A 21673-nucleotide genomic window follows, 5' to 3' on the forward strand; every position below is an offset into this window, starting at 1 on the left:
CCAGAAGTAATCTAAAATCCTGGGGTCTCAGCCCCAACATTTTTACCACGTTTCCCTTTGTTCTCTTGTGGCAGACATTGTCTGTGCTCAGTCCAAACCAGTTCTGTCCTCTCTGGCCCAGCTTCCTGGCAGGAAGTGGAGACAACAGTGTCCAAGGTAGACCAGGCATATTCAGGTGCAAGGAAATCTCCTCCCACTACCCTAAATGCAGCTCAGGTCTATTCAGCCCAGCCCTGACTCATTCAGGAAAGGCAGGACACACCTCAACCTCCTCAGTGGCTCTCTGAAGAGAATGCACATCCCCATTCCCTATCAATCCAAAGCCAGACAGTCAATCCACAAACCAGCAGATGTACACTGGATGACTAGGCAAGAAAATACCCACTTTCTAAATGTGGTATTTTCAAACACACAACATAAAAATTGTCTCTACTAAAATATGCTTTTTTTTTTTTTTTTTTTTCAGTTGAAAAGTTTATTTAGCACAGCAAATAATCATTATGCTACCAGGGCTGAAGCCGTTGAAGATTCATACTTCCAGTTTGGTGGTAGCACTCTCCTAGTCTTGTAATAGCGGGCCAGCCTGTGAATTCTGCTTTCGATCAGAATGAGACGAAATTTAGCATCCTTGTCCTTACGGTTTCTCTCAAGATGTTTGCGCACTGCAACAGCCTTCTTGATCAAATGATACAGATCCTCAGGAAGGTCTGGGGCAAGTCCTTTGGATTTAAGTATTCTCAGGATTTTGTTGCCAGTAACAACGCGAACCTGTGCAACACCATGTGAATCTCTCAGAATCACACCAATTTGGGAAGGAGTAAGACCCTTTTTTGCCAGCTTGAAAATCTGTTCCTTCACATCATCCGATGTGAGCTTCAACCAAGTTGGCACGCTTCGCCTGTACGGCAATGCAGATTGGGACAAGCCCTTTCCGGGAGCGTGCATGCGACCCATGATGGCGGCGGGAGGCCCCCTATTTTTTGGTCCTATTTAATGCGATTTTAAAGGGCATGCAGGTACCCCGTACTTGGCTGGGCGCAGAGGTGGTCCCGATTTTTAAGAAGGGTTCGCCCCTGCTCCCATCCAACTACAGGCCCATTAGCCTGATAGATGTTTCGCAAAAACTCTTTGGAAGGCTTATCCTAGACCGCTTGGAGAATTGGATAGAGGAAACCGCCACTATGAGTTCTCTTCAGGCTGGGTTCAGAAAGGGGGTATCTACTGCGGACCAAATTTTTCGCCTTAGTCTTATTTATTGGAGGACGGCACTTGTGTAGGGGGGGTGCCTGTACACGATATTCGTGGATTTACGGGCTGCCTTCGACCTGGTGCCTAGATCCAAACTTTGGAGCGTCCTGGGCGATTTGGGAGTCCCGCCAGACATCCTGGCTATTCTGATCAAATTACATCAGGACAATTTTGCGCAGGTCAGGTATGGCAGGATGGGAGGCCTAACGGAAAGATTCCCCGTTGACAGGGGGGTGAGGCAGGGATGCGTGCTTGCACCCACCCTGTTTTGCCTCTTTGTCAACGGGGTCGTCGACCACTTGTCCAGGCTAGATGATATTGATGCCCCCAAATTGAATGGCAGCAGGGTGCCCGCCATAATGTTTGCAGACGACACCCTGCTGCTTTCCAAATCCCCCATGGGAATCCAACGGATACTCGATGGGTTTCTAGAGTTTTGTACTGAGAGGGGCCTTGAAATAAACGCCTCCAAGACAAAATTTATGATTTTGAACCCTACCCCCTCCACACGCCCCAATCCTTTGTTAGGCACGGTGCGTCTGGAGAGGGTTACCACATTCGAATATCTGGGGGTAACCCTGAATGAGAAAATGACATGGGGGACACATACGACTAAGGCAAATTTGAAATTATCCCAGAAGGCGGGGGGCGTTCTGAGAATGGTGGGCAAATCCATTTACCGCCCACTGGGCCCTATGATACAGATTTATAAATCCCAAGCACGGGGCTCAGTTGTATATGGGGCGGAACTTTGGGGCCATGTTTCTGTAAAAACTTTATCAATTACAGAAAATAAATTTCTTAGACAGTTAGTGGCCCTTCCCTTGAGCACATCATTGCTCCCCCTCAGACTGGATCTAGGTTTAAGGCCAATTGCTGAGGAGTTAGGTTTAAAGCCCTTAGCTTTTTGGCGACGAATATGGAGCAGCCAGGACCTTGGTGACTATAGAAATGAGCTTCGAGAGTTCTTGGCTCTACCAAATACCAGTAACATTCCCTGGCTAAAATACATAAGGAGCACCTGTGAAAGTTTGGGTCTCCCGGAATTATGGACTGACCCTGCGACCTCAAGTAGGAGGATCTCCCGGAAGGCACTCTCACAACTTTATTACCAGCGGAAGTTGACTATTGATATAGGTAATACACGGGTGGGATCACTGACCCACACATTTTTACAATTTAAAGACTCCTACCAAATGGAAAGTGTATTAGATGGCATGAGTCCTGTGCTGACAAGAAAGCTATATCTTCATTGGAGATATGGCTCTCTGCCATTGAGGGCCTTCACTAGCTCTTGGTCCAATTCATCAGCAGCAGAGCAGTGTCCAGCATGCACACATCCTTATGAGAGTGACCTACATGTGCTCTTCTTCTGTAAAGCCTACCAAAGAGCGAGGAGGTACTGGCTCCTGCCTATTCTCAAAAATATGGGCTTTAGGAAATATCTCCCCGCGTTCAGAATCCTCAAAACTGACTTGTCACCCCCAATTGTCTTTGCTGTAGCAAAGTATTTAATGGCTATGTGGCACACACGATCTCGTGTTTTAAAAGAGGGGGATATTGTATAAAGTTCCAAGATATTGGTTTATCTTTATTATGGATTTTAATGTCTGAACCATGCAATTCTTAAGTTTGTGTGCAATTTAAAATCTTTTTTTAACATTGTAAATTTTAAATTTCAAATAATGTCATGTATTTTTATCTTTGATGGTCTAAATGACCGAGAATAAAGATTATTGAATTGAATTGAAATATGTTATTTTATATTCTGAGTTCAGGCATACTAAACTCCATTTCTCCATCTTGTCCCAAAGGGAAGTTATACTTATAAGATGTTAAAAATAAATTCCCATTCTATCCTACGGGACAGATAGCCTTTCCATAGTGAAAAACCAAATACCTTGTATTTCACTATCGGGACATGTCGCACACACTAATACATGTCATACCTTTCACATACACTGCACCCTGCCCACAGGGGTAACTTGGGCCTACCTTAGAGGAGACTCACATGTAATCAAAAGGAAGGTTAGGGCCTGGCAAGTGGGTGCACTTGCCAGGTCGACATGGCAGTAACAACTGTGTGCAGACACTGCAGGGGCAGGTCTGAGAACCTTTTGCAAGACTGCTTGTGTGTGTGGCACAATCAATGCTGCAGGCCCAGTAGCAGCATTTGATTTACAGGGCACACACAGTGCACTGTACTTGGGACTTAGTAGTAAATCAAATAAGTCAATCATGGAAACTCAAATCCCTAATTACACAGAGAACATATGCACTTTAGCACTGATCAGCAGCGGTAAAGTGCCCAGAGTCCTAAAACCAACAAAAACAGGGTGAAAAACAGGAGGCCAAAAAAAAAAATGTGTGGGGGTACACTCGCTGAAAAAGCCAGGTCTAACAATGATGTGTGATTTAAGTCCTGTAAATCTCTTGGGATACGATTTGTTGTATAAAATAAACTGTGTAATCTATTGCACTCCGAAAGGTATGGAATTTCAAATGCATGTTAAAGATGTTGATTTGAAATTGGCTGGGCAAGCGGATGCTGTTGGACTATCCCCCTTGATGACTATAGATGATCTACCACCATATCTTAAGGATACAGTGAAGCCTGAAGTCTGGAATTTTAAAGAAAATGACATAGGTCTCATAAAAGGAGTTGAGCCTGTCCGCATAAATGTCACACCAATTGCTGAGTACCATAGATTGCCTCATTACAATCTACCAATTTCCCCAATGATGAAGCCAATTAATACAGCAAGGCATCTTGAAAGAGATAGTAGGAAGGCCTTGTAACTCATCTATTATGGGCCGGCAGAAACCGAACCGTAACTACTGGATCGTGAGGGACCTTAGAAAGATTAATAACATTGTTGTCTCGTGTTGTCCTGTGGTACGGAATCCAGCTGTGAACTATTTAAAATTTCATGTGAGAGTGAGTGGCCTACTTTAGTCAATTTGTGCTTGGCCTTCTTCTCCATACCTCTACATGAGGATAGTCAGTAACTTTTCACCTTCTGGTTCATGAACCATGTTTTTAGCAGAGTGCCGAGTTATGCAGCGGTATATGGAGGGACGCTCAATCTTTAATTAAATTCTCAAGAAGATGTTTGTGTTCTTGATAATGCCCTGTAATTCCATCCCGTGCCAACACACAGATGAACGGTTGGCCCTGATACCCAAAAGGCTTGTAAACAGGACTCTGTCGCGTTGCTACATCACTTGGCTGAGAATGGATACAAAGTGTTCCCAAGTAAATTACAATAATGTCAAAGGGAAGTCATGTATCTGAGACACCACACTGAGAATGGAGCAAGGAAGGTGTCACAGGAAAGAATCTCTGTGATTCTAAATATGAATCCTCCAACTACTCAAAGAGAAGTCAAGATGTTTCTGGGAATGGTGGGCCACGTTGTTGCAAAGGCTGACACACAAGGATGTGTCTGATCAACTACCACAGGACAACAATTGTTTGGCTGCCTTTCTAGAGCTGAGAGAAAGCCTCTGCCATGCCCAGGCACTCAGAATGCCTGATTACAATAAAGCATTTACACTTTTCTTCAGTGAGAGGGACAGCTGTGCTCTCTCTGTGCTTAACCAAATGCAAGGTGGGGCTCAAAGACCTGTGGCTTATGTTTTTTGCTACTCCTAATCAAGTAGTCAGAGGACTGCCCAGTTGCCTTAAATTAGTAGCAGCAGTAGGTGTCAGTATTGAAAGATGTGAGAGGATAGTCATTTGCCATGCTGCCTCACTCAGTTGAGGTCCTGTTAACACACACTAGCACACATGTGACAAATTGCAGGTTGACTAAACATATTTGCTGTGGAGAATATCACCCTTAAGAGGTGTGCTTTGCTAAATCCTGCTACCTTTTTTTACCATTGCCCGAAGATGAAAATGATGATGGGGAGGTGGGACATGACTTTCTGGATGGCATAGAACTGTGCCTCAAGCCAAGAACAGATTTTCTAGATGGGACCCTAACAGAGACGGATTGTATACTGTTTGTGGATGGATCTTGCTTGAGATATAAAGGGGAAATCTGAGAGCTGTCTATGTAGTCTGTACTGTGGAAGGCATAGTGGAAGCCTCCTGGTTCTGAGGTGTAGCCTCTGCACAAGTGCCTGAACTGGTTGCTCTTACCAGAGCCTGCTGCATTTCAGAACAATTGAGACTGACTATTTTGCTGCTAGTCAGTATGGCTTTGGTGTGACCCATGATTTTGGAAATGTATAGTCCCAAAGGAGATTTTTGACGTCATCGGGATCCCCAATACAAAATGGAGAACATGTCATGATATGGCTTGAAGCTCTTCAGATTCCACATAAATTTGCAGTTGTAAACTATTCAGAACACATATGTGGAGATGACTATGTGACAGTCAGCAACCGTTATGCTGATGCGTCCACCCAATATTGTGCTTTTGGGACTTGAACCTTCAATGGAGTATATATAAATGAATCTGAAAATTAAATCAGCTTAAACAGGTTGTTGGCAGTGGCTGATACTTGGGAGGACATTAAAAGATTGCAAGAAGAAGTACCAGTGACAGAAGAGAAGGGTTGAGTCAGAGCAGGTTGTGCCAAAAGGGATGATGACATTTGGGTATCTAAGGACATCAGAATGCAGCATAAATGCAAAGAGCAAATACTAAGGAGGAACAGAAATATTTTCCTTTGTATGCCAGCCTCAGTTAGGCACCCATTTTGGTGCAAATCCATCTTTACAGGTCTTTGTAAATATGGGCTAACATCAAAATACATTGGTAAATTCATGGAAACCCCCATGCATCACATATGTAACATCTACCTGATGCTCGGTAACAAAAGGTGGCGTTATGCACCAGCCGCGGCCCATGGAGGGAGTTCCGTGGGGCGGTAAGGCGGGGCGGGGAAGGGGCAGGGTGGGGGGTTCTAAAAACCGGAATATGGATAATTGCAGGTAAGTAAACAATTAAATAAATAAAACGAATTTCGTAGCGCGCGCTGCATCGCATTTTGCGATGCAGCGCACGCTACGAAATTCGCAGAAAAATGATGTAACATTTAGAGAGGATAAGTGTATAGTTGGTGTGAACAAAATTAAATATTTAGAACATATGCTTTTGAAGGATGGGCTGCAACCTAAACGTAGCACTCTTGAAGGTATCATTAATTCTCCCCATCAAATATATAAATAACAACAACGTTCATTCTTTTGTTTGTGCAAATTTTAGGCAAAGTTCATTAGAAATCTGTAAGGTCTTACAGAATGTTCCAGGAGTCTCTTATAGAAAGGAGCAGACTTTATTTGGACCTTGTGATTACCAACAAGGGAGGGGGTCCCAGTAGATTTTGAAGACCTGCAAAGGTTGGCTCCCCAACCTAAATAAATATCTCAAGAAAAGAACCCTCAGGTCTACGATTGGAAAGCACTGTCCATGGGAGTGACCCAGCAAAACTGGAGTGCCCTATATAAGGATTAAAATTCCTCACCCACCAATGGTAACATGATTCATCATTGGGATTCTCCTTGTGCCATGATGCCTAGTCATGGCATGGGCTACAACCCCAACTTAATTTTGCTTGTGCTCAGGATTCACTGGTGGTACCTGTAAAATTGCAGGAAACAGACCTCACCTCAACCTGGTGGTGGTGTTACCACTTTATAGGTCGGTGATCCAGGCACTTTAACTTGCAGCCTTGAGGAGACGGGTACCACCAGTAAATCCCTCCACAAATAAAACTAAGATGGATTAAGGACCACTGGTTCTGTATCTTTGTATTGTTGCATTTTTTAACTTCTATTACTGTTATCAGTTGTGTCACTTTACGTTAGATAGTTTCACAAATAAAAAGACTGTCAAGCAGCAGGACAAGATGGTCCTGACGAAAGCCACAACACTTCTCATGAGGGTCATCAGGCTGAAACATGTCGCCACCTCTGTCCCTTACTGCAGCTATATGTTTTCCCTGCCAGTGCCCTGCTTTAAATCCTGGCCCAGGGACATTCTAATAAAAATACATTATGTACCCATGAGCTAGTTTTACTCCTTTACACACATTCACACATTTGTCTTGGCGCTGCGTCCCCGACTAAACCTAAAGCTCACCATTGTGGTATTTAGTATACCTCTCATTTAGAATAAAAATATCCCTGAGTTCCTCCCTCTCAGTGAGGGGGTTGTAGCCTGTGCCATGACTAGGCATCACATTGCAAGGAGAATACCAATGATGAAACATGCCACCATTGTTAGGTGAGGGATTTCGTCCTAATAAAGGGACACTCCATTTTTGCTTGGTCACTCCCCTAGACAGTGCTTTCCAATTGCAGACCCGAGGGGTCTTTTCTTGTCATAGATATTTATTTGGACCTCGATTTGTCAAGAACTTTTTCAGTAAATTAAACAATGTATAATAGCAGCTCTGGCACTTTAGGCATACGTTTATATGTGACATTTGACACTAGTAGCAGTTCTATTGCAAGTAGTTGGAGAAAAAGAGGAAACTGTTGGGTTTGCATCGAGAAGAATGATGGAAGTGGAAATTAGATTTTCAGTGATAGAGAATGAATGGTAGCTTTTGTGTGGAGGTTGAAACTTTCAGAGTTTTGGTCAAGAATGGACTATAAACCTTTGGTAGATATATTTTCTGGATACAAGAAAAAGAAAGAAATAGCTAGATTAGCGAGACTGTCAAGAAAGTTATTGGAGTTAAATTTTACGGTCAGTCATATCACAGGAGGAAAAAATATAAAAGTAGATCACCCATCATGAACAATGAGCAAGAAACAAAACAACAAGAGGACATTTAATAATGTATTATTGCAAGTGTTGAAGATAGGGTGGTTTGTTCAAACACAGAAGAATGGCACTCTGCTTTAAAGGCTGATGTGGTGCTAAAAGAAGTCATGAAGTTTGTTATCACTTGGTGCCCTAAAGAGAAGTCAGTAGATGTGGATTTACAACAATTTTGCAAAACGGTTGATGCATTGTCTTTAGAAAATCATTTGTTAGTGAGGGGTGGCAAGTTGATTATTCCTAGGTGTTTTAGACAAAGAATACTGGAGATGGCCCATTCTGACCATTTAGACATGTCTGCGACCAAATCAAGAATTAGGAATTACTTCGGTGGTCCAGTGTAGATCGAGAAGTGGAGATGTTAGTAAGGAAATGTGTACAGTGTTCATATAGTAACAAACATTTATCTACAGTGACACCTCCTTCGAGACCTGCAATGAAACCGGACAGAGTTTGGCAAGGGGTAGCAGTGCATTTTTAGATCCTTTCTATGTATTACCAAACAGAATGAGGTATTGTATTGTATTAATAGGTCATCTGTCAAGATTGGTTGATGTGAGAGGCATTTCAGAACCCAACACTGTCAATCATTTGTTTCTTACAGGATGTGTTCAGTAGAAAAGGCTCTTAGAAGACAATGGGGTTCAATTTACATCAGCTGCCATGTTGGAGTTCTTAACTGAAATGAGAGTGAAGCATTTTTAAACACCATTGTATCATCACCAGGCCAAAGGCAAAGTTGAGAGGTTCAACAGTGTATCGGTAGAGTGCATAGGGTGAATGTTGATTGTGAAACAGCTATTAGAGATGCAGTATGCGCTTACAGGACATCTCCACACTCAGCCACTGGAATTATTCAATTTGAGTGAATGAGAGGCAGGAAAGTGGTTCTGACATTGAATCAAGTTTAGAAATCCGAAGTATTAGGTGGGGAGAGCGATGTATTGAGTGAATCATTCAGTGCCAAGATTTCCAGTGAAAAGTTTAGTGGTTACAGATGTAAAAAAATTAAGTTACAAAGAAAAAAAGTTTGAATTTTACAGAAGGTGATGTTGTTCATGTTAGATTTCCATTGTTGCTGCAAAAAGAAAAGTCAATATTTAAGGAACCAACTTCTACAGTTGAAATGTAAGGTCAGGCGGTTAAAACTAGTAATGGGCAGTGGTGGAACATGGCTAATTTGGCAAAAATAAACAAGTTCAAAATTGGACTACATGTAGATAAACAGTTGGGAGGCTAAGATGTACAGGTGTTACGTAGAAGTGCAGCAAGTAGAAAGATACACATTTTTATGATCAATATTGCGCAGTATTTGCATGTCATAATGTTATAGGTAAATGCATATATTTTTGTTATATATGTTATATATATATATTTTTGTGTTTTGTTATCGAAGTGGGAGATGTGTAGTGTTTCTTATTCTGCTGAGCTTATATAATAAGGTGTGTTATAGAATTTGGATTGTAGAATGTGATGATGTAGAGGGAGAGAGTCTTGGAGTTGGTACTAATCTCCTGGGCACTTTAGACCTACTGCATTCTGTATGCAATATCTGAAATAAATATTTAAATTTGGAAAGAACATCGCTGACTGGACATTATATCATTACAGACTCATGTTTGGAGACTATACATCATGAACCTATCCCTTATGCAGACTTTATCCCATCAGCATGCTATTTGACTAACATCAAATTCGAAAGGAATATGCACATTTCTTCTGTGGCAAGAAAGCCTATTTTTAGCTGCCCTGAGACACAGCTGAGGCCTATAATGCCAGAAATGTAGTCCTTGCAACATGGCACTCTGACAATTATCCCCCTCAACAGCAGCGGGTGCACTGCAAGGTCTATGAAACAGATTCTTACCAACTATGGTGCAGGGCAGGCCATCAGAGAGGCAAGACACAATACTCAAATATTGTAGGAAGTCGCCACTGCCACATCCATTTCTTTAGGCCTAATAACTGATCAGCTGGATGCAGAGAAAACCCTTCTCCTACAGAAAGAGGGGCCCTGGACTATGTCATCACAGCAAAAGTGGATGTTTGTGCAATATTGGTGGTAGAATGTTGCACTCATCTCCCCTACACCTACCTCAGTATCCATAAAACAATAGATCATATCAAGGGCAGTTTAAGAGGATTACATGTGATTCGGACTGTCTTCTGCTGTTGGATAACTGGGATATTTGGGAAATTAAGATTTTTGAAATAGTAGTTGCAGTGATTCTTGTTACACTAATCCTTTATTTTGTTTGGATTAAACTGACTTTGTGCATCATCAAACATGCCTTAAATAGTAAGGGCATTGCGCATGCTTATCCATTTGATACTGTTGAGTATGATTATGCAAAATGTAACAATAAAGAGTTCAAAACTGAAGTGATCAGGTTATTTGCTATCAAAATGCTATAAGTTTTCACTTCACAGTGAAAAAGGGGGGTTGAGTATCTGTTTTCTTTCACAAATGTCATTCTGAAAAAAAGATAGGAAGCAAACAGAACCTAACCCTAAAGGAAACCTGAATAGTTTACTATGAAACTGTTATTAAGAATTTCATTTGTAGTGCAGCTGTCATAAATACCGAGGCCCTCACAATGTAAATAAATTGAGTTATAAAATCCCCCAAAGCAGTAGTGTATAGTTTATCTCTCCTTGTGGACATGCTTGCATGTGGGACTGTTATGTGGAAAACAAAAGAGAGCACTTTTGTACATTACTGACCTGTTGTAGGATGACAAAGAAGAGAAACTTTATTACAAACAAGACAAACAAGAGCATGGGTCCTGTGCATGTTATGTCACTGGATTCAATCTAGTATGGCTGATGAGGGGTGATACCTGAATCAGGTCCCAGGACGCTTGTTTTCCGGTCCAGGCAGGACCTGGCTTGGCAGTTAAGGAGGGAGCAGGGTCAATACTGATTTACATATGGGTGAGCCAATACTGACGTGTCATAGTAAGAAAAAAAACAATGGATTTACCCCAGATCTGTGACTCGAGTTGGATGTTTGACAATGTTTAGCATTCCGCCCATCATCTTTTTACATCATTCACAACACATAATGGCCTCCCTTCACCAAGTGACAGCTGCAAGGTCATCTAATAATGGTCAGTAATATTTCATCCTTGCTTTTCAATTTGCAGCAAAAGAACATTTAGTAATTTGAGGACTACTGTGGCCTTGTTTCTTATTACACAGCAAGACAACTTATCGTTTGTGAGGACAGCTGCTAATTTTCCATATAGCAGTAGTCTATGTCTGTATATTTTCTTTGTATACAATGTGTGTTGTAGGTTGCAACGTTTTTAATCAATGTATTAATTTTGAAAATAATTGCTTGTTAGTTGCATTGTCTGTTATGTCGCTTGTGGCAAAATCAATTTTGTTATTTGTGCATTATATGTGATGCTATGTGTGAGGTCATGTGTAGGACATTAAGTTGGTTTGGTTGTGCTGCTCAACGCAACTGTTGAAATGTTCATGAAAATGGAAGCCTTAGCACAGACATTTATCACATACCCCAAGACAGAGCTAGTTTATTCATTTTCAGTAGCATTCATCCAGACCTCTGAAAACAAATGTTCCCTATGGACAGTTTCTCAGACTAAGTAGGAACTGTACTAGTTTGCCAGACTTCAAAAAACAAGCAGACACCTTTGTTAAAAAACTCCAAGAATGAGAATTCCCACATTATCAACGAATCCAGAAAAGGAGCCTGAAACACCAACAGAGAGGCACTCTTAGAAACATGAGCATGATCACATTATTTGTGTGACCACCTACAACACCATATATAAGCGTGTTAAAAAAGATTATTAATAGAAACTGGTGCATTCTCAATTCAGGGACATATCCTTGAAAAACCAATTTTCTCCTACAAGATGGACAGGAGCATCAGCTATCTACTGGTCCATAAAAGACCTAGTAACAAACCACCTGCAGTAGCAACTAATACATTATTGGACATAGCACCAGTAACTGGAAATTACCTATGTGTCAACCGTATTGTATGAGCCCTCACACAAGCAAGAAAATGCTGGAGTTCAGATTACATCACAATTAGGAATTAGCATGCCATACCAACAGCAATTCTTAAAAAAATATATATGACCACAGCACATAAGGGCTTTCTGTACAGCAATACAATTGTAAATGACATATACATGAAATGTGTCAGCCCACTGTATTTGATATGAACGTCCTTCCCTTACCGGCCTTTTCCCCCAATTACATGGACAGCCTAAGTAACAAGGATGTTACGGTGCTCCTTTGTGTTACAAGAAGATGACATGGTACTACATAAATACGGGGTGGTACATGCTCTCCAAACCATGCGAACAGACCCTCGGCTTACAGCTATCAGTTAAATACATCTCAGTAGTCCCCACTTTTCAATATGCAGGTGCAGGAGACTGTCAGTTGCAGCAACCAGTTCTTGATGCAGTAAGTAATACATCTCCTAGATAATGGTCAGGTTATTTAGACAGCAGTTTGTCAAAATGGTCTAATTGACAATCTCCATATGCCTTTTTTTTAAAGGCAGAGAGTTTGAGTACATGGATGATCTACTCTCTCCATCCCAATAGGGCAAAATTAAAACCCTACAAGGGGTAAGTTATCATAACACCTACAGGCCTACATGATTCTCTGCCACATTTATGTATTGTCTTTAATCTGTGTCTTATCTGTCACACGTTTTTCAGCACAGAGTGTGGTTTGCTGTGGATCACTTCCCCTTTTATAATACATCTAATATATGACTGTCCTCATCATGCTACCAAGAGTAATTCTCTTTTTCAGAAACACCTATTTATACAGATAACACCCCAACTGTGGTATTGCTGCTTGGGAGCAGCAGAATGGTCTGATGTCATCATGGTTGTAAAGTGAGGATGGAATGTGAGGTATGTAATGGGAGGTTCTATGTTAAGCCTGTTGCAGTTGAGGGTTGCGGAGAGGGAGCAGTTTTCCTCTCTGTGTTCATATTGGCAATGACTTCACCTCTGCTATGGACCTGGCGTGCACTACAGCATCTGAGGAGGATCGAAGGATTTGAGAAAATATTGGAAGATAACACAATAACTGACATTGATCATAGAAAACTGAAGGATCACAGTCAGTGGATGGTTGGACAGGCATTTAAATTCTCAAACAGAACAAGGCACTTGTGCAGTGTAAAACGGTAGGATGTGCAATTAGGCACCTATGAGGATGCGGGAGTTGGGCGATCGAGTGCGAGTCTGTCACCAAATTTGGGACCACATTTATGCTTTTCACTGATATCTGCTCGTTTGCTAACATGATACGCGTTGTACATGGGGTAACGCATTGTGTGACTAATGAATGGCCATTTCGATGAAGGAAAGTAAATGCATGCAAACAGTAGTGTTGCAGTCATCATACACAGAGATAAGAGCCGTGGCAGTGAATTTGGATTTACAGCTTTTGGTATGGTGCGGTTGTGCACTTAATACTGTTTTTGGAAAGGGGACAATCAACATACTTTCTGTGGCAACATCTTTGGTGTTGCCACAATATAGATAATTCACTAGGGCAAATGTAATTCTGGGAAGGACAGCTTGTTGCAGTACATGCCTTATTGAAGGGGAAACATTTTGGGCATTTGCTCTGCAGAAGAAAGAAAATTGATATATTATTATCTGTCTTGAACGGTAAGCCTCAGAACAAATATGTGTGCTGCACAAACTATAACTCTCACAACTCCTGTTCCATTTTTACCTATAACTGGAGAGCCACAAATGATGTGGCAGGAGTGGAGTTTTTTTTGTAAATATCAACTATTGACAATGAGGCTTTAGCACCTGACAGAAGAAAGGTCTTTTAATACCTTACTCGGGGCTAGAGGGTATGCAAAAACACAACCAAATGGAAAAAAGGTGCAGAAGTGTGAATGAATGTATATGCAAATGCTTTGGATGACTTGGAGACTTATTATTCACCAATGATTTGTATTGCAATTGATAGATACACAAGTTATCATCGGAAACAGGAACAAAGACAGAATGTAGATTACTATGTTTCAGCAATGAAGAAGTTGACAATACCATGTAGTTTTAAAGCACTGCAGGAAGAATTAATTTGTGACCAAATCAAAATGCAAACAAATAATAGAAAAGTTTCAGGAGATATTGTGGGTGAGTGGTGAGTGAAGTTTGAAGGCAGTGTTGGCTGTTTTCAGGAAATCAGCAGTATCTAATACACATGCCAAAGCAGCTATGATAGGAATTAAGGATAGAGGTGAGATGTGTGTTGTGATTGATAAAATGGATGAGAAATTTTCAAAGAAGTCTTCAGAAGGGAAAAATTCAGGATCCTCTGAGTTTCTATTGAAACCTGCAAATAGAGAAGTGTAACAAAATAGTTTTGGTTGCTTTAGGTGTGGAAGTTGTGACCATTTAGCCAACAGTAGAAGATGTAGGGCAAAAGATCAAATGTGTTCGGCATATAATGTGATAGGACATTTTCCGAGAGGGTGTAGACATAAGGATAAACGTTTAAAGGTTCACTGTGTGTCTGATTCACAAAGGGAGCCTACTACAGATGAAGAGCATTCTGATTCTGATGAGTGTATTTTAATGGTGAGTGATGGAGTTTTGGATATTTCTACAGGTTCTAGAAGTAAATTTATATGTGAATTTATTGTAGCTGGTATCCTGGTCAATTTGGTGGCGGATTCAGGGTCACTATATATTATTATCAACAAAGACATTTGGGAAGAGAAATTTGAAAATGCAATTGGAAGTGACTTGAAAGCTTCTGATGTTTATCCTATAAGTTTAAATGGGGAGCCCATACCGATGATGGATATTAGAGAGGAGTCTTTCAAACTTAAAGGAAGACATGCAGAAGGAAAGTTGTATGTTGCAGAGTATGGCAATGTGTGTGGGGATGGATGGATCAACGCAATTTGGGCATGGTTTTCAACTGGAATAGTAAATAACAAGTATTGTTGTTGGGAAAATACAATAATGTTGAAAAAAGAATGCATGAAGAGTTTCCTGAAGTATTTTTTGGTAAAAATTGGAATGTTGAAGTGGTTCAAACATAAAATTTAGTTAAAAGTAAATGCTGATCCAGTTAGTTACAAAGATAGGGATAAGCCTTTTGTGGACAGAGAGGAGATCGAAAATGAGTTTATAAAATTCTAAAGTGCAGGAGGGATTGAACGCATAGACTCCTCAGAGGGGATGTCCCCTGTGGTAGTCGCCAGAAGATCTAGTGGAAAAATTAGACTGTGTACTGACTTGAGATGTGTCAACAAAATAGTTCAAGTGAATAAGTATCCCTTTCCAAAAATGTATGAACTTCTTTCTAGTACAAGAGGAATGAAATGGCTTTCAACAGTAGACCTTTCATCAGCTTATCATCGCGTTCCTTTACACAGAACAATCCAGAAAATAACAACATTCATTACTCATTTTGGATGTTTTCAATTTGTGAGAATGCCCTTTGTACTCCTTCAGCAGCATCAGTTTTCCAAAGGCTAATGGGGGAATTTTTGAGAGGCATCACTGGGGTTCTGTATTTTCAGGATGATATTCTGATAATGGGAAAATATAGAAAAGAACATGATAAGAGGTTGTGGAGTGTATTGACAGTTTTGAAGTCAAAACGTTTGACTGCAGAATACTCAAAATGTTAGGTTGCAATGGATCATGTGATGTATTTGAGGTATGTTATTGGTCTTGAGGGAATTTCACCAAAGAAAGTTATTGGAGGTAGTTGAGAAAGCTCCAGCTTCAAGGAACAAGGATGAATTATGCAAATTTGTAATGATAATGGAGTACTAATAAAAAATGTAAAGATACTTCACAGAAAAACTATTGTTTTTAGACTGATACTTAAAGGAAGAAATACGTTTGTGTGGTTTCAGAAGTGTAGAGAGGCATTCAAAAATATATAGGGTGACAATTGGAATGGGGGCCTATTCAAGCTTTTGACCCAGAAGCATACAGTGTGATAATGGTGGATGCGAGCAAGAGGGGTTTGGGTGCGGTACTTATGTAAATGGATTCACATGGAAGAGAGACTGAAATTGGGTTTGCTTCCCACATTCTTACCCCTGTGGGTGAATGTTACTTGGTTTTTGAAAGAGAGTTGTTAGTCTGCATGCTGAATATGGGACATTGTAGATCTTTTGTATTGACCACAGAGTTTGAGGTGAGAACTGATATTAAGACATTGGTGAATTTGCTTACTACATGTGATTTTTTTAAGACTTGTTCATTTATCCATGAGATTTCAAGATTTTAATTATCAGATCAAATCTGTGCCTTGCATACAAAATAGGGTAGCTGATTGTTTGACTTAACTACCACTATCTGTGAAAGAGCTTCTGTGGAATGAATGGGATGATTTTCAGGTAGCTTTAATCAACAAGGATTGAAATCAGTTGATAAGAAGGAGTGGGTGGAAGCATATGAACATGATGTTGATTTGCAGAAAGTGAAATTGTTAATAAAACAAGGATGGAAGAAAAAGAATTGCTCAGGGTTAATAAAGGGATTTTGGGAACTCAGAAATGAGTTGTGTGTGAATACTGACTTTGCTATGTGCCCCCCCAAAAAAAGGTTTCAAGAGGAAAATAGTGGATCTGTGTCATAAAGGGCATTTTGGGATTGTACGGACTAAGAGGAGATTAAAACCTTTGTATTGGTGGCCTGGAATAGATCTGGATATTGAGAAGGAAGTCAATACAATGTGCCAATTTGGATAAGTGTTTACATAGTTTGAGACCTTCCTTGATTGCTATGGAATGCCCTGAAATGGCTTGGGAAGGGATTGCAGTGGGTGTTATGGGTCCAATCCAGACTATGGTGGGGACCCAGATATGGGATTGTTTTGATTGATTACTTCAGTAAATGGGTAGAGTTTGACTTGTACCAAGAGCTGATGTGGATTCAGTAAAAACATTTTTGGATAATATATTCTTGAGAGAAGGGTTACCTAAGAAATTGTTGTCCACAATTCAGAGCATTTTTGGTTGAGGAATTTCCTAAAAGTAATGGTGTAATTCATTCGAATAATTGAGCATTACATCCTTCAGGTAATGGTGCTGTTGAATGCTTTAATTGTGTGATTAAAGGGATGATTCAATTAGCAATTGAGAGAGACAGGAAGTGTCAAATTGAGAGCAGAAGGATGTTGTGGACAGTGTTGCAGTAATTATCTCTATGCTTCACCTGTCTTCTTTAAATTTATCTGAGGTCCCAACCAATAAAGACATTATTGTGGGTTCCTACTAGTTAATTTATTGTTTCCTTTCTAGATCCCTTATACTTGGAATATCATGTTTTCCCTTCAAGGGTGAGCCAATCCAGATGCATTGTCATTCCGGATGAAGAACTCTATGATGAAGCGTGGCACAAAATGTGCATTAGAGTCATTTTAGGGCAAATCGTGTTTTTGTAAGGGGGTCTGCATTCTGGATTTATCTATCTGGTTCCTTTTGATATCTTATGGCTGGCAAAGTCGTTGTGGTATGTACATGTATTAGGACAGAAAGGTGACATACTCATCCAAAATCTTTCTACTGCCCCGCTCTGTGAGACTTAGTCAAGTACATCATGAAAACACCAGTATTTCACTCAAGAAAAGTTTTCATTTGTAAGCATCCACAATCTAAAAAAGCACTGACATTGCTCAGCCTATTTAACCATAACTTCCCCAATGCTGTACTCATGAACTTGCAATGGCACTGAAGATGACATAACATAATTCCTCATTCATAACATCGCTGATGGCATGTGACCACACAAACATTATTTATGTGCAGTGAATTGTGTGGTTATGATCAGTGTGCTTGGAACGTATGGCATGTCACACACTGTGGCACCCCTCTTTCTCCTTTTCTTAACAAATCGCATTGGCTACCTGTTAGTAAAAAGATCACTTTCAAACCACTATTTGGCATATTCACAAGGGCTTTATATCCGCTTTTTTGGCTTTAAAAGCCAAAGAAGCGGAGATAAAAATATGGCCCATCAACAACAGCGTGCTAACATGCAAAATCGCATGTTAGCACCCTTTTTCACTACGCTTTCCTTTGCATCTCTAATGAGAGGCAAAGTGGGCGTTCCAGAGCAAAATATTAGGAGAAATGTCGCTAAGCGACATTTCTCCTATTATCAAGCTTCACGCTAACCCTGTTAGAGACAAAAAAAGCAGCGCTAACCATGGTTAACGCTGCTTTTTTACGTCTGCTAATTTTCAGATTTAGCCATGTAATCCAATGGGAGGTGGATTACATGGCTAAGTCCACCATGGGCTATCAACAAGGATATCTCTATCCTTGTAGTTTTATCGCTGCATTACCAGCGATAACCTCCCAAAATACCGCTATCGCTGGATTTTTTATTGCCTAGGCGGTTAGCGTTGTTAATAACGCGATAACCAGGCGATATTATCCAGCGATAGCGGGCGTTAAAAAAATTTATGCTAAGCGCCCTTAGCGTTAATATTCCCTGTTCCTTGTTAATATGCCCCTATGCTTGTTCATCGGGCTCTTCACAACACTGACCCCTGCTACCTGAAAAAAAGAATTAAGGAATACCAGCCAAACAGAAGCATGTGGTCGAGTAAAGCATATTTCATACTAGCCTCTTGTTTAAAAAAATCTACACTTAGTGGTGCGTCTTTTCTGGTAATCTCGGCCAAACTATGGAGTCTACTTCCAGTGCATCTCAGGAGTTTAGAAAGATAATTTGCCTTTCGAAAATCACAGAAAACATCTCTTTTGCCAGTTACCACTATCCCTATATGTTTGCATATTGTAGCACCAGGACACTCTTTTTGAGTAGCTGTTGTGCTTTACAAGTAACGTGATTCATTCAACAGCCCGTCTAACATAGCACTCTGAGAGCAGCCTTCAGTGTTTCTAAGCAGGCTCTTGGTTTTTTAAGACCAGAAAATAGCTGGTCTTAAGATTGGTGCAAACACTTGGGGCCTCATTTCAGAGCTTTGGGTGCTGGACAGAGCTGCAAGGAATGTTGCTGCGCTGCTCATCGACATAGCAAAAGGACAGAAATGCACACTATCAATATAATAGGGCACATTCCTGGGCCTCATTCATGAAAAGTTTTGCATCTCTGTGGCAAAACAGCTTTGCAACACTTTTCACAGCGCCTTTCTTGCGACACCATAGATGCGCCGTATTCACTGTATGGCACTCCATGGCGCAATTAATGACAGATACGTCTGGAGTCCTGACATATTTGTCAGTTCTAAAGACATGTAGTGCTGCAATTGTGTCACAAGCATGAAGCACCTCTAGCAATGCATGGGGCAAGCCTCTCCCTATGGCACTGCATTACAGCAGGCATAAGGTTCTGATGCAGTGTGTCCTAGAATTGTTGCAGTGAAATCTAATGGCTTTCACTGCGCCACTCCTGTGAGGCTTTGATGCATGGGAATGCCCACGCTGCATGGATCATACCTGACACAGGTATAATGTGTCACAGGGCTTCACAAGGTCACACACATACTTAGATGCGTCACTTTGTAAATACAGCGCAACGTGGTACAAAAATAACACTGCAAGTACATCAAGAAAATGATGCACTGGTGGCTTTAAACTGCCGGAAGGGGCTCAATGGACTCATGAATGCGCCCCCCTGTGTTTTTCCTCTACATTGATGCACAATGGCTGCCATACACCAGTGCAGGCACCCTTGTGCCATGGTATTGCGGAGTTGATTGATGTTGTGCAGGAAGGGACACCTACCTGCACAAAATCGATCAATCCACAGTATTTCCTCTTTCTCTGTGTGGTGTGTGTTGATAGTGGTTTTGAAGGTTGTGTGAGTTTCAGGGGTATTGTTGTGGTTCCATCTCTTCTCAAGACATCTGCAGGTGTGCCTGGACTAGTGGAGGGCAGGAGTGAACCAGTTGCCATTCTTGGAGTGCTGTCTGGTCTTTTCTTGAGGGATGCCAGGGTGTCAGCGCAGTTGGAGATCCATTGTGGATGTTGCGCACTGTAATGTTGGTGTCTGTAAGCATTGGAGTGGTGGTGCTGAGGGAGTTGATGAAAAGTTCTTCTGTCACCTTGATCCAGCTGCAACGAGGGGGCGATGATGGCAGTGGTGTACGGTGCATGTGGTGGAGAAGATGGGCTACAGCATGACTCCGGCTATGTGGGTTGGTGTGGTGACTAGCTGCTTAAGTCCAATGTTAGCAAGGTTACGCAGGAGGGGGGTGGTGTTCTGCTCACGAGAGTTGTCCAGGTGGAACTTGAAGTCTCAGAGTAGGATGTAGTCGATGTATGGGAGAGCCTGGGGTGTGATGAGGTCTACAATGGCATCAGTGAATGAGGGTTCATGGCCCAGGGGGCCTAAAGATGAGGGTGCCATGGAGGGTGGTGTTGGGGTTGGTCTGGACCTGGAAGTGGAGGTGTTACATGTTCGCCATTTGGTCATTAAAGTGCATGGTCAGTTGGAGTGTGCTTTTGTAGACAATGGCAATGTCTCCTCCTGGACGATCGGGCGATTTTGGAGCTGTAGGTGATGGCGATGGCAATGTCTGGTCCGGAGCAGAGGTTGGTCCAGGTTTCCATGAAGAAGGCGATGTCTGAAGAGGTGGCATTGAGGAGGTTCCAGATTTTTGTGGCGTATTTGTGGAGGGACCGCATGTTGAGGAGGATGCAGTTGAGCCGGTCGGGTGCACTGTTGCTCGGCTGGGTGGCAAGAGGTGCTGGTGTGCTGATGTGGCAGGAGGTGCGTTTACAGTTTCAGCAGGCGCAGGGTGCAAGGGTATTCTTTGGTGATGCTAGATGGCAGGCGGTGTGGCGTCCAGGGTTGAGGGCAAGGAAGGTGCTGGCGTCGTAGTGCTGGAGTGTCCGAGAGGCAGGGTCCCTGGTGCTCGGCACGGTAAAGGGGTAGATGGACGCAGACGGGCTTGCTTTTGGCTCGCCTTCCATGCCCCATTGGTAAGCTCGCTATGCATGGCCGCACAGTGTCCGCCATTAAGTAGTGCTGACAGCTGGGGGCAGGGCAGGGACACAGGGGATTGCAGCAGCAACAAGGGAGAAGATTGGGAAAAAGGAACTACAAAAAAGCACAGGAACAACAAAGCCAAACAAAGCAAAGATTATAAAAACGACAAAGGTAGAAATGCAACAGAGAATAGCAGAAATTTGAACGGGAACAGCCGAAAAGAGGGACAGGAGGGCAGTCAAGCTGCAGAGCAGTGACGCTCTACCACTGGATCTCCAGCGATGAGGCACAGGCAGGAGCCTGCGAAATAGAGGAGGGACTCGAACACCTGACCTCTGGGTCAGAGGAACCAGCAGCGGCAGTTGGGGACAGCAGAAGCAGCAACCAGAAGGTGCTGCGCTGTGGGGAGAGGAAGTCCACTAAGAGTTTGTCCCCCGTACACCCAAAAGCAGACTAACAGAGAGCAAGGAAAGGCAGCACCACCTGATTGCCTCTTCTGATCTAACAGCGGCAACCAGATTCCATGTTCCATAGTGAGTAACGGTGCATCAAGCTGCATACCCAAGGGCCTGGGCCAGAACCGGCCGCCGTGGCACCCACTGCCACGAATGGCTGATCTCAGCGATTTGAGCCAGTTAGTGGAGTACCCTACCAGTCTTGTGCGGTGCCCTTGGTGATGTAGGTCAGCCG

The 21673-nt window shown here is 42.0% G+C and overlaps 1 pseudogene; it reads right to left on the reverse strand.

Moving 5' to 3' along the window:
• Window positions 1–466: 466 nt before the first annotated feature.
• On the reverse strand, window positions 467–963 carry LOC146817679 (small ribosomal subunit protein uS15 pseudogene; annotated as a pseudogene).
• Between the last annotated feature and the right edge of the window lie 20710 nt (window positions 964–21673).

Source organism: Triturus cristatus, chromosome 6, assembly GCF_964204655.1.
Source record: "Triturus cristatus chromosome 6, aTriCri1.1, whole genome shotgun sequence".
Taxonomy (NCBI): Eukaryota; Metazoa; Chordata; class Amphibia; order Caudata; family Salamandridae; genus Triturus; species Triturus cristatus.